Here is a 10876-nt window from a genome sequence, read left to right as displayed (position 1 = left end):
GGCCACGACGGTGAGCCGATTCGGGAGCGCCGGTGACTCACAGTGGCACGCATGGGGTGCAGAGAGGAGTTGGGGTCGAAACCACGGTCTCAGGACATGGTTTTGGACTGCCAGAGCCATCTACTGTAGAGGGAGAGAGGGAGGAGTCGAGCATCCGTGGCCGCGCAACCTTGGCCGGTTCTGGTGCGCGTGGGCACGCGTCGCACGAGCTCTAGTGCGGGAGAGGAGGGGCCCTGATGGTTGCTCGATGCAGAGGGGTTGTCGGGGAAGAGGCTGGACACCTCGGGGGAGGCTGGGACTGGCCGAGATCGTCGCCCCCACCTCGGTGGCTTCCTGTAGCGCGCCCAGAGCGCAATTTTGGCATGCCACGACATGTTGGTGCGCTCTGAGGCACTTTGGACGTGTCTAGCATGTCCTGGCACTGGCTGGGAGTGTGGCTCGCCGCTTGGGCCTCGTGGGAGCTTCGGCTGGTCAAGGGAGACAAGAAATATTGGTGTTGTCAGCTTTGAACTGAAGCTTAAATTGGGGTTTTTGGCCTTTCCACTTTGAACCAGTGAGGGGCCAGTTGACTGGGGTTGGGTATTGATATTGGCCACCTAATCTATGAGTTTGGAGCAAAGGGGTTGGGTTTAGCTGTGGCTAAGAGGGCTTTTACCCATCTGTCAGAAGGTGCTCGACAGTGGTTTGAGGGGGTTACACCCCACCAGTGGTGCTGCAACTTATCAGGTTTGGGTTTGGTGCTAAAACATGGGGTTTCACCAAGTTTGAGCTCCATTGGACATGTTTAGCTTTGTAAACTTGAAAACACCTCTATTTGACCAGATTTGTCCCTTCCAAAGAGAGTGTGGGCAAACTAAGTCCCACAAATCCCATTTTTGGTATGGAACCCTCATTTGAGGTATTAGGCACTCCTGCAAAGTTTCAACATCATTGGATAAACTTTGCTATGTACAGTTGCTCTAACTTCAATCTGGACAAAAGGGGTTTTAGGGTTATTTGGGGTCCTTAATCACCTTGGATCAAGGTGAAACTTTATGTGGACACCAAATATGGCTTAGGGATACCACTGGAATTTTCTAGGATTTTATTGAGAATATTTCATTTGGAAATATTTCAAAAGGTAAAAACAAACAGAATGGTTTCCACGGTTTTATTCAAATAATTATAATATAAAATAGGGTTAAAAATCTTATGTATGGAAAATATATGTCCTTCTGATCATCACCAAATTTAATCAGATTTTCTAAGGCAAAAAAGTATTTTTCCATGAAGGAATACTATTTCTGGCCTCAGAAATAGACATGCAATTAAATTAGGAAAATAGTTCTAAAAATAATTATTTTGTGGTTTTGGAATACTAAAATAAGTTAAAATCAGATCACCAACTTTGGGTAGAAACCAACCTTGCCATCAAGGGCAAGTAGTGCAACTCAAAGTAGGGTTTTACCTTGATCGGAAACAAAAGAAGGTTTTGAAAATAATCCAATATTTGTGAAATGGGGCTTTGTCATCACATAATCAAACACACAAGCATACAATGACAACCATGGCACTCACAACATTAATTTTGAAAAAGTTTAACAAGTTCAGATTTTTTTTGCATTACAAATAAGTGGTAGTAAAAACAGGGTGTGACACTCTCTTCCCCCTCTCCTCTGCCCATGGCGACGCGTGCCCGCGCGCGCCAGAACCGGCCAGAAGAGCCTCGCCACCGTGGCGTGCGCCAAGAGCATGCCCCCCTCCTTCTGAAGATGCCCCTCGGTCCAAAACCACATACGCAATACCACGGGCTCGCTCTCGAGCCCTCTCTTCCCCTCTAGCCAATGCAGCGGCATCGCCAGCGCACCACCTCTCGGTGGATCGTCAGCCGCCTATATAAAGTCCCCCAGCTCTCCCCCCGCACCTCCATCACCTCTCCCTAGCCTCCAATCAACCACACCCAGTCCCCCATTGAGATAAACGAGCTCCGGTGCGCGAGATCGACCGAGGTGCCGCCGCGTCGAGGCTCCGTCGATCTCGGGACACAGGTACTCTCTGACGCTCGTTCCACCTCTCCTCAGACCACAAGAGCTACCTGATCCTCCTCACCCCCTTCCCCGACCTTCTCCACCCTCTGAGCATTGTCACCAACACATTCCCAAAAACCTCCGCTCCAGCTTCTTCGTTGCCGGCGACTCAGGCCACCACCAACGTTCATTCGACCCTCATCCGAGAGGCGGGGGCGCGAGGAGCCCATTCCTGCTCGCCCATCCTCGACATCACCAGAACTAACACCGGTGAGCTCCCCCCCTGTGTCTTGAGGTAGGAGACGACCCCGACAGGAGGGCCCCACCTGTCAGCGGGCGTCTCTCTCCTCCTCTCTCCCCTCAGTCGCTGGCCGCAAGGCCCGCGCGTCAGGTTTAAACTTGACGGCATGCACGGCTAGGCTGGTTGGCTGGTTGGGTGGCCAGTTGGCTAGTTGGGCCGGCCCAACTCCTGGCCATGCCTCTAGACAGTATATGAGCATATGACTTCCCCCATGGCGTTCTCGCTCTCATTTACTGCTTATCTTGTGTATGAAATCATTGCGTTCACTGTTCTTTGCTTAATGCAACAAGCCCTCACTTCAATTATTTGGTGTAAGAAACACACTACAGATATTCAGGCTGAAAAGACTTGCTCAGTTGTGAAAAGACCTCGATGACGCCTAGAGGGGGGGTGAATAGGCTATTTAAATACTTCTTCGGATTTGGCCTAAACCTAATGCGGAAATAAACTAAGAGGATACTTGTCAAGCACAAATCCTAAATGCACTAGGCACTGCAACATGTATCAACAACACGACCTACCAAGATGGACACAATACAGTTACTAACAAGCACAAGTAAGTTACACAAACTTACTTGAGCTATATCACATGACAAGTAGGTGAACGACACAAGATACTAGATCACACTATAGCACACGATATATCAAAAGCTGCAAGTGTGAACGTGTAGATATAGAGGGTATGCTTGAATGATTAATCTTGTACAAAGAAATAGCCAACACAATATAATGAGCACAAATAATATGCAATGTATGTATGCTCAAGTAACACAAGTAAACCACAAGTAAGGAGTTAGGGTTAAGGATAACCAAGGTCACTGAGACAAAGATGTATCCCGATGTTCACTTCCTTGGAGGGAAGCTAGTCACCGTTAGAGAGGTGGATGTTACGAAGGCTCACCCTATTCTCCCTTTGAGATAACACCACGAAGGCGTTTCTCAACCACTAGAGGTAAGCCTTTGAGATGGCTTCCAAACCCTCACAAACTTTTTCGAGGGAAATCACACGGATTGATTCCTCTCCGAAGAACTCCTACCGCCTAGGAGTCTCCAACCTCCAAGAGTAACAAGATCACGGGGAATGCTCAAAACTTGCTCAAATCTCAAATAGCTTGGGTTGAGAGGAGGAGAGGGAGACGATCTATCTTTTGATTGGAACAACTCTCAAAGGGGCTCACAAATGCTCTTGGGATCTAATATTTGGTGTGAGCAAATGTGTGTGAGGTTGAAATGTGTTCTTATGAGGATATGGCTGTGTTGGGCACCCTCTCACGAAGTGGGAGGGGGTATATATAGTGGGGAGAGTAAAACAGCCGTTGGGGACACTTTAAGTCACACACGGGTCGGACATCCGGCAGTTCACGGATGTTCGGGCGTACACAAGGGGTCGAACGTCCGACATGGGTCGGTCGTCCGAGGGCTGTAAATATATCTGGAACCACTGTGGAGTTGAACAGGGACCGGACGTCCGGAGAAGGCCGGAAGTCCGAGTTATTCGACTCAAACTTCTCTGGTGCAAGATTCCGGATTTCCGAAAAGGGACGGACGTCCGGCCCTCGGATGTCCGGAGGGAGCCGGAAGTCCGAGTTATATGGCTCAAGTTCTTGTGGTGCAAAGCTCCGGATTTCCGAAGCTGGCCGGACGTCCGGCCCTCGGACGTCCGGTGGGAGCCGGAAGTCCGAGTTATATGGCTCAAGTTTCTCTGGTGCATAGTTCTGGATTTCCGAAGCTGGTCGGACATCCGGGCCTCGGACGTCCAGAGGGAGCCGGAAGTCCGAGTTATATGGCTCTGATTTCTCTGGTATAGGATTCCGGATTTCCGAAGTAGTCGGTCGTCCGGCCCTCGGACGTTCGGAGGAAGCCGGATGTCCGAGGCACTGGTTCTGTTTTCAGATAACAGCAGAGCAGTGGAGATGTGGTCTGAGCAGAACAGTGGAGATGTAGTTTGAGCAAGTTCATCGCAAAACCTGTGATCCTCTCTTAATAGTGCGGGATCCCTAAGGACTCAAGAATCATAAAAGGGTACTGATGATCCATACTTGAGTGTATACTTTTATTCGCTGATCATCACTCCGCACCACTAACGTCAAAGGAACTGATACCTTTGAGTTAGCCCTTCCACTTGAGCTTGATGTTGTTGTTCCTTCTTGGCTCAAGTTGAAAGCAAGACATGATGAAGTCTTAAAGTAGCTCTCCCATATACAATGTGGAAAGCCTAGCTTATGTATTCATCTTCATTTATCCACCATGTGAACATCCACAAGAATCAAGCATGTAGTGCTCAGGAATGCTTATCTTGATCTTGTCCTTGTTAGCACATGAGCTTGTCCTTATCAACACATGATCATTAACAATAGTTTCAATGATATATTCGTGTTGATCCACTTGAACTTGCACACCACAATCTTGATGACGATCACCACTTGACGTCATCCTTCATGGGTTGTATGAGATCTTCCTTTTGACGCAAGCCCATGGAAGCACACCTAACCCCCACATAGGACTCTCACAAAGACCATGGGTTAGTACACAAACACGTAATTATAAACTCCTTGAACCCAACAGATGGACTTCAAGAAGTGCCTGTCGACAAATCCTATAAATATAACGTAAGGCAACCATTAGTCCATAGGAATTGTCATCAATTACCAAAACCATATATGGAGATATAAGCTCTAACAATCTCCCCCATTTTGGTAATTGAAGACAACCACTTCAAGAGAGTTTATATAAGGAAATAAGCATAACCAAGCGCACACATACAATGTAATAATGCATGTGTGCAAGATGTAAATGCTTACGCAATAAAAGAAAAACCCTCTAAACATATCCAAAGTAAACTCTCTAAACTTCTCCCCCATTGGCATCGATTGCCAAAATGGACGAAAAGTTTAGAAAGCCAATATAGTAGGTGGTCCTCCAAAAAGTGTATATTTCTCAGCAAATGAGTGCAGAGAAATACACAAATACAATGATAAGTAGCTGGAGGAAAACAAACTATATTGAGGACCCAAAGATTGCAAATAAAAGGATCGTATGCCACAAAGACATACAAAAATAGAGGCAAGCAATCAAAAGATTACAGATGGAACAAACAATCATATGGTCCTTCGAACCACATGAATAAAAGATATTATGATAAAGGCAACAGAGTGTTTTATCAAAAACTAGAGAAGCTCCCCATGATTTGTGCACTAATACGAGATTTTTGTATTTGATACAGGTGCACAAAATAGGATCGTTGCTCCCCCAAAATTTATAAAAACACACAACGAGTGCAAGAAGATAGATGAGACAATAAGCATATCAATTGCACAAAACAAATGGTTGAGCAACATGTAAAAGAAGCAACTTAAGAATAGGCTCAACCAAAGTAATGTGTGTGAGTCATGGCAAAGCACTTGAGAAGACTAAGATAAGGATGAGCATTACTCATCAACATAGTCTTGATGAAATGAGATACAAAGTGCAAGACATATCATTCCCACACACACATACTATAAAATGGGTTCACAAGCTTACTAATAAACAAAATAAGAACCAACGCTTGTGACAACCCATTGTAAAGATAGGAAGTAAGAACCTTTTCAAGAGCAGGGATACTAATTGAAATGGCAAAACCCTCATCAAGACAAGCATGAGGAAAAATAATCTTCACGGCCAAAGAGTGCATCAAGATGTACTAAGATACGCACTCAAAACAAATCCTTTCACGAATCCACCAAAAACTGAAAAAGGAAATGCAACGATGGACGTGAAAGAAAAGGGGATATCAATTAGAGATGTAACTTCTCTCATGTGTAAAAGATTCTAAGTAGAAGACAATCATGATGATATATATCTACAAAGAAGGATGTACACACGAAATGGTTACAAGAAGGAACAAACTAGATATCCAAATGGAAGTCATAAATATATCAATGAGATCTTTTGCTTGGAAGCATAGCACATGGCCTAATATTTTCTTATTGTAAAATATGAACTTCCAACATACGGACATCAAGGACATCCCAACTAGTAGTAAGACATCATCGTTCGGATGCTTTGAGAAAGCAAACAAGTACCACAAGAACGAATCAAGAGATTCATGCCATGATGCAACCTGGAAAAGAAAAGACAGGTTGGGGCCTTTGCAAGAAAAGAATGCATGAAGTGGATACTTGTTACCGAGACAACATTGGATTGATGTAGTAGATAGTTGTTCTTTGATCATCCTAACTTGGCTCCAATAATCACATGGTCTCAACACCTTCCTTATAGGTGAGCCGAGCATCCAATGCATCTCCAGTTGTTCCTGGAATAGCAAAACAAACAAAATGGTGCCCAAACTCATTGGGACCAAAGAGTTAGAAAACCAGCAATACGTAGGACAAACTCCACATACATATGTGCATATAGATATGAATTTGAATTTCATGCACACTTTAGCTAATTTATAACAAGGTGGAGTTTCCCCTATATATTGGGTCAAAGAAGGAAAGCAAGCAAAAGAAGTTGTATATGGTAGATATGCATGCTCAAGACTCTCAAGAATCAACTTAACACAAAGTTGATAAGTCACCAAAAGACAAGGTATCAAGTGATAATAAGATCCTAAACAAAAAAATAACTATCATTTGAAGGATATCAATTAAAAAATACCTCAAGGAATGAGATATCCATTGACACATGCCAAATAAGAGGAAACAAGAAACCAATTGAAGGAAAACAAACACGAGGTATCTAATTTCCAAAATAGAGCTAGGTTCCAACAAACCAAGCCCTCGACAAATTTTCATGATGGCACAAAGCATCATAAAGAGCAAGACTTGCCTCCCATCAACACACACTTGATGGGGATCAAAAGATTTTATGATGGGTGAATAAAGAGAGTGTTCTAAAGAAAATAGGATAGCTCCCCCAAGGGACGTGCATTATATAGAATTTGCATTTAAATACAAAATGCACACGATGGGATCATCACTTTCTCTATATCTATAAAAACACTAGACATGTTAAAATAGATCCATAAGAGGCAAGGAAGACAAACGAAACACAAAATCCAATGTAAAGACGATTAGCAATTCCTATCACATGATGGGAATACCAATTGTCAAGGACAAGAAGTATTTTGGAAGTGATCCTCATTGGTAGATCGCAAATATATCCAAGATCATCTTTACCCATAAAAACGCAAGCAAATGACACTTGTAGAGATAACATGCCACCTAGGAACAAGATAATTTACAATATCAACACTAAGTGGCAACACCTCAAATGTACACATTTTCTAGGTTTGTAATATGCACATAGCATATTACTCCCCCATAATATGATAAACCAACAATATTAACAAGTGGAAAATTAAAACCAACAAGAGATACTTAATGGACCATATAGAATTTGAATTTCTCATGAGTAAGACATACCACATAGAAACTAGATAATCTTGAAATATCAAAACTAAGTGGTATTCCCCATGTATACACATTTATAGGATTGTGAGGTGTGCAAAGCACATCACTCCCCCACAATGGGATAATCCATTAATCTCTCACAAGAGCCAACAAAAATACAAACAAGATGCAAAAAGGCTCAATAAAAGACTCACATGTACATGATATGCAAACCAACATACACATACTCGATTACTCAAGATAAGCAAGTTGGAAGCACAACATATACAAACGCATGCAAGGTACAAAACCACAACATGCAAAGGGGCAAGCACCTAACAATGTAAACAGTTTAAGTATAAGTTATCGTAAGGAGGCACATTGGATATAAGATAGAAACTCGATAATCCAAATGACCTGGCTTGAGATAATATGAATGATGAGGACCCCTTAATTCTTCATTACGTATCCAAGTCTCTAATGTCCTCCATAGTCACCTATTGATCAAGTTTGAGCTTGTTGGTCCCCAACTACGTTGGGTCCTAAGAGGTTAATCACAATAGGCTTGGCAACCCAAATGGTTCTTTTCTTGACACCATTTTGAGTACCAACAAACTTGGCAAACACATTGCCAACCTTATCCTTCCCAAGGGAATAGATATCATCAATAGTGATTGGGTTGGATAAGTTACCTCTTGTGCAAGACGAAGCGACGTGACCCTTCTCATGACATAAGTAGCAACATCTACCCTTTGCTTTCTTCCTAGTTGATTTCTCACCTCGGGGAGTGTTGGCTTGGGTCTTATTGGGAAGAGGCCTTCCTTCAACTTGTAGCTGAATATGTGATTGAGTTTGTGGCCGCTTCCCTTGTTGCTTGTGACTTTGAGACTTCGTCTTCAGAGGGCAAGATCTAACATGGTGCCGTTTAACTTTGCACTTGAAGCAAATGATATTGACCGAATTCTTGACTTGTTCTAGGCCCCTCTTGTTCTTGTTTGAGTTTACTCCAACATCATTTTTGTCATTCGGAGATGTTTGCTCACACAGGACGTTGTTGAGTGTGGACATCCCTTCATGACACTGTTCCAAGTCTTTCTTCAAAGAAGTGACTTGGGCCTTGAGCTCTTCGATTTCCTCTTCACGGTTAGTATCAATGCAAGTACTAGAGGAAGTGTAAGCTTCAATGTTAGAGCAACAAGGCAAGGAAAGTAATTCATCACACGAGGTAGCAACATTATGAGTAGACGAATTACGAAGACTAGCACATGGAAATATAGTACTTTGACTAGAAGTAGTGCCATTGTCCACATGAGGCTCACTTGATGTTACCTTGGTGATGATAGCCTCATGAGCTAACTTTTGCACATTATAGGATGTTAGAAGATCGACATGAGAGCTTGTGAGCATTACATGGTTTTCTTCCAACTTCCCATAATTGCTAGTTAGTAAATCAAGTTGAACACGTAGCTCAATATTCTCCTTCAATGTTGATACTTCAAATGAGGTAGAGTTAGATGTACAAGTATCATCAACAATATGAGAGGAGTAAGTAGCAAATAGAGACTTCTCATGAGTAGATTGAAGCTCCTCATAGATCTTAGAGGTTTTGATGAGCTCTCCCTTGACATTATTGCATTCAAGGAGAAGGACCTCAAAATCCTTTTTAAGTTTATCATGAGCAACTTCAATCTCTCCTTTTGAAGATCTTAAGTCTCTACATGCTTGATGACTCTTCTCAAGTTCATGTTCAAGTTGTTCACTTTTAGCTTGTTCATGATTAAGTGGATCATTACAATTTTCAAAGTAAGCAAGAACATCTTGGAATCTTTGAAGAGCGTTATTTTTAGCTTTATGAAGAATTTTACTGATCACATAGATATTTTCAGTCAAGTCATCATCATCATCCTCATCGCAAATATCATCGTTATTGCACAGGGAAGATGATACCTCATTATTACCTCTTGCCATGAGGCACATGTGAACTAGAGGAGTTGATGATGATTCTTTTGGTGAATCAGATTCTTCATTAGTCAAAAGTACTTCATATTTCTTGATTTCCCCTAAATGATTAGTCATAGAGCAACTAGGGAGAAACAAGATATTTTGATCAAGAGGACACGGGAAAGCAGGCATATCACCACAGACATTTGTCGAGGGATCTTTAGGTGAAATGCATGACCTATCATCACAATAATTTACACTATGTGTGGTGCTAGATATGCTCGTGTCCATAGAGGCTATGACATTTTCATCAACATATATTTCTTCACTCACCATGTCATTACCTTGTGAGATTGAAGATGCTGAGGTGTGCAAGCAATCGGATATGGAAGTAGTGGTGGACTCTTTATGATCGAAAAGAGTGAAGAGCTCATGCACCAACTCCTTCATCATAATATCGTGTTCATCAAGATCTGACCCACCATATATATCTTCAAGTTTAGTCCAAACTTCATGAGCTGACTTGCAAGTCGAGATAGACTTAAACACTTCAGGACTTATGGTTCGATGAATGGCAAGAAAAGCCTCACAATCAAGATACATTTCATTAGTAGATGAAGATGCATCATCCTTTTTGTCGGCAATCCCTACAAGAACAATTCGTAAAGTATTTGGGCCCATGGCCCGAAAGTGATGAAGCATACGAATTCTCCATAGGCTATAATTTGTGCCATCAAAGTCAAAGGTGTCATTGTGCACTAATCCAGTAGTCGACATCGATACTCTCTAGGTCGTGAAACCTAATTAAAGAGAGACCTTGCTCTGATACCAATTGAAAATACCTCGATGACGCCTAGAGGGGGGTGAATAGGCTATTTAAAAACTTCTTTGGATTTGGCTTAAACTTAATGCGGAAATAAACTAAGAGTATACTTGTCAAGCACAAATCCTAAATGCACTAGGCACTGCAACGTGTATCAACAACACGATCTACCAAGATGGACACAATACAGTTACTAACAAGCACAAGTAAGTTACACAAACTTACTTGAGCTATATCACACGACAAGTAGGTGAACGACACAAGATACTAGATCACACTATAGCACACGATATATCAAAAGCTGCAAGTGTGAACGTGTACATATAGAGGGTATGCTTGAATGATTAATATTGTACAAAGAAATAGCCAACACAATATAATGAGCACAAACAATATGCAATGTATGTATGCTCAAGTAACACAAGTAAAC

The sequence above is a fragment of the Hordeum vulgare genome, chromosome 7H (assembly GCF_904849725.1).
Source record: "Hordeum vulgare subsp. vulgare chromosome 7H, MorexV3_pseudomolecules_assembly, whole genome shotgun sequence".
In the NCBI taxonomy this organism is placed as follows: domain Eukaryota; kingdom Viridiplantae; phylum Streptophyta; class Magnoliopsida; order Poales; family Poaceae; genus Hordeum; species Hordeum vulgare.
Note: the sequence above shows the minus strand (reverse complement) of the source record.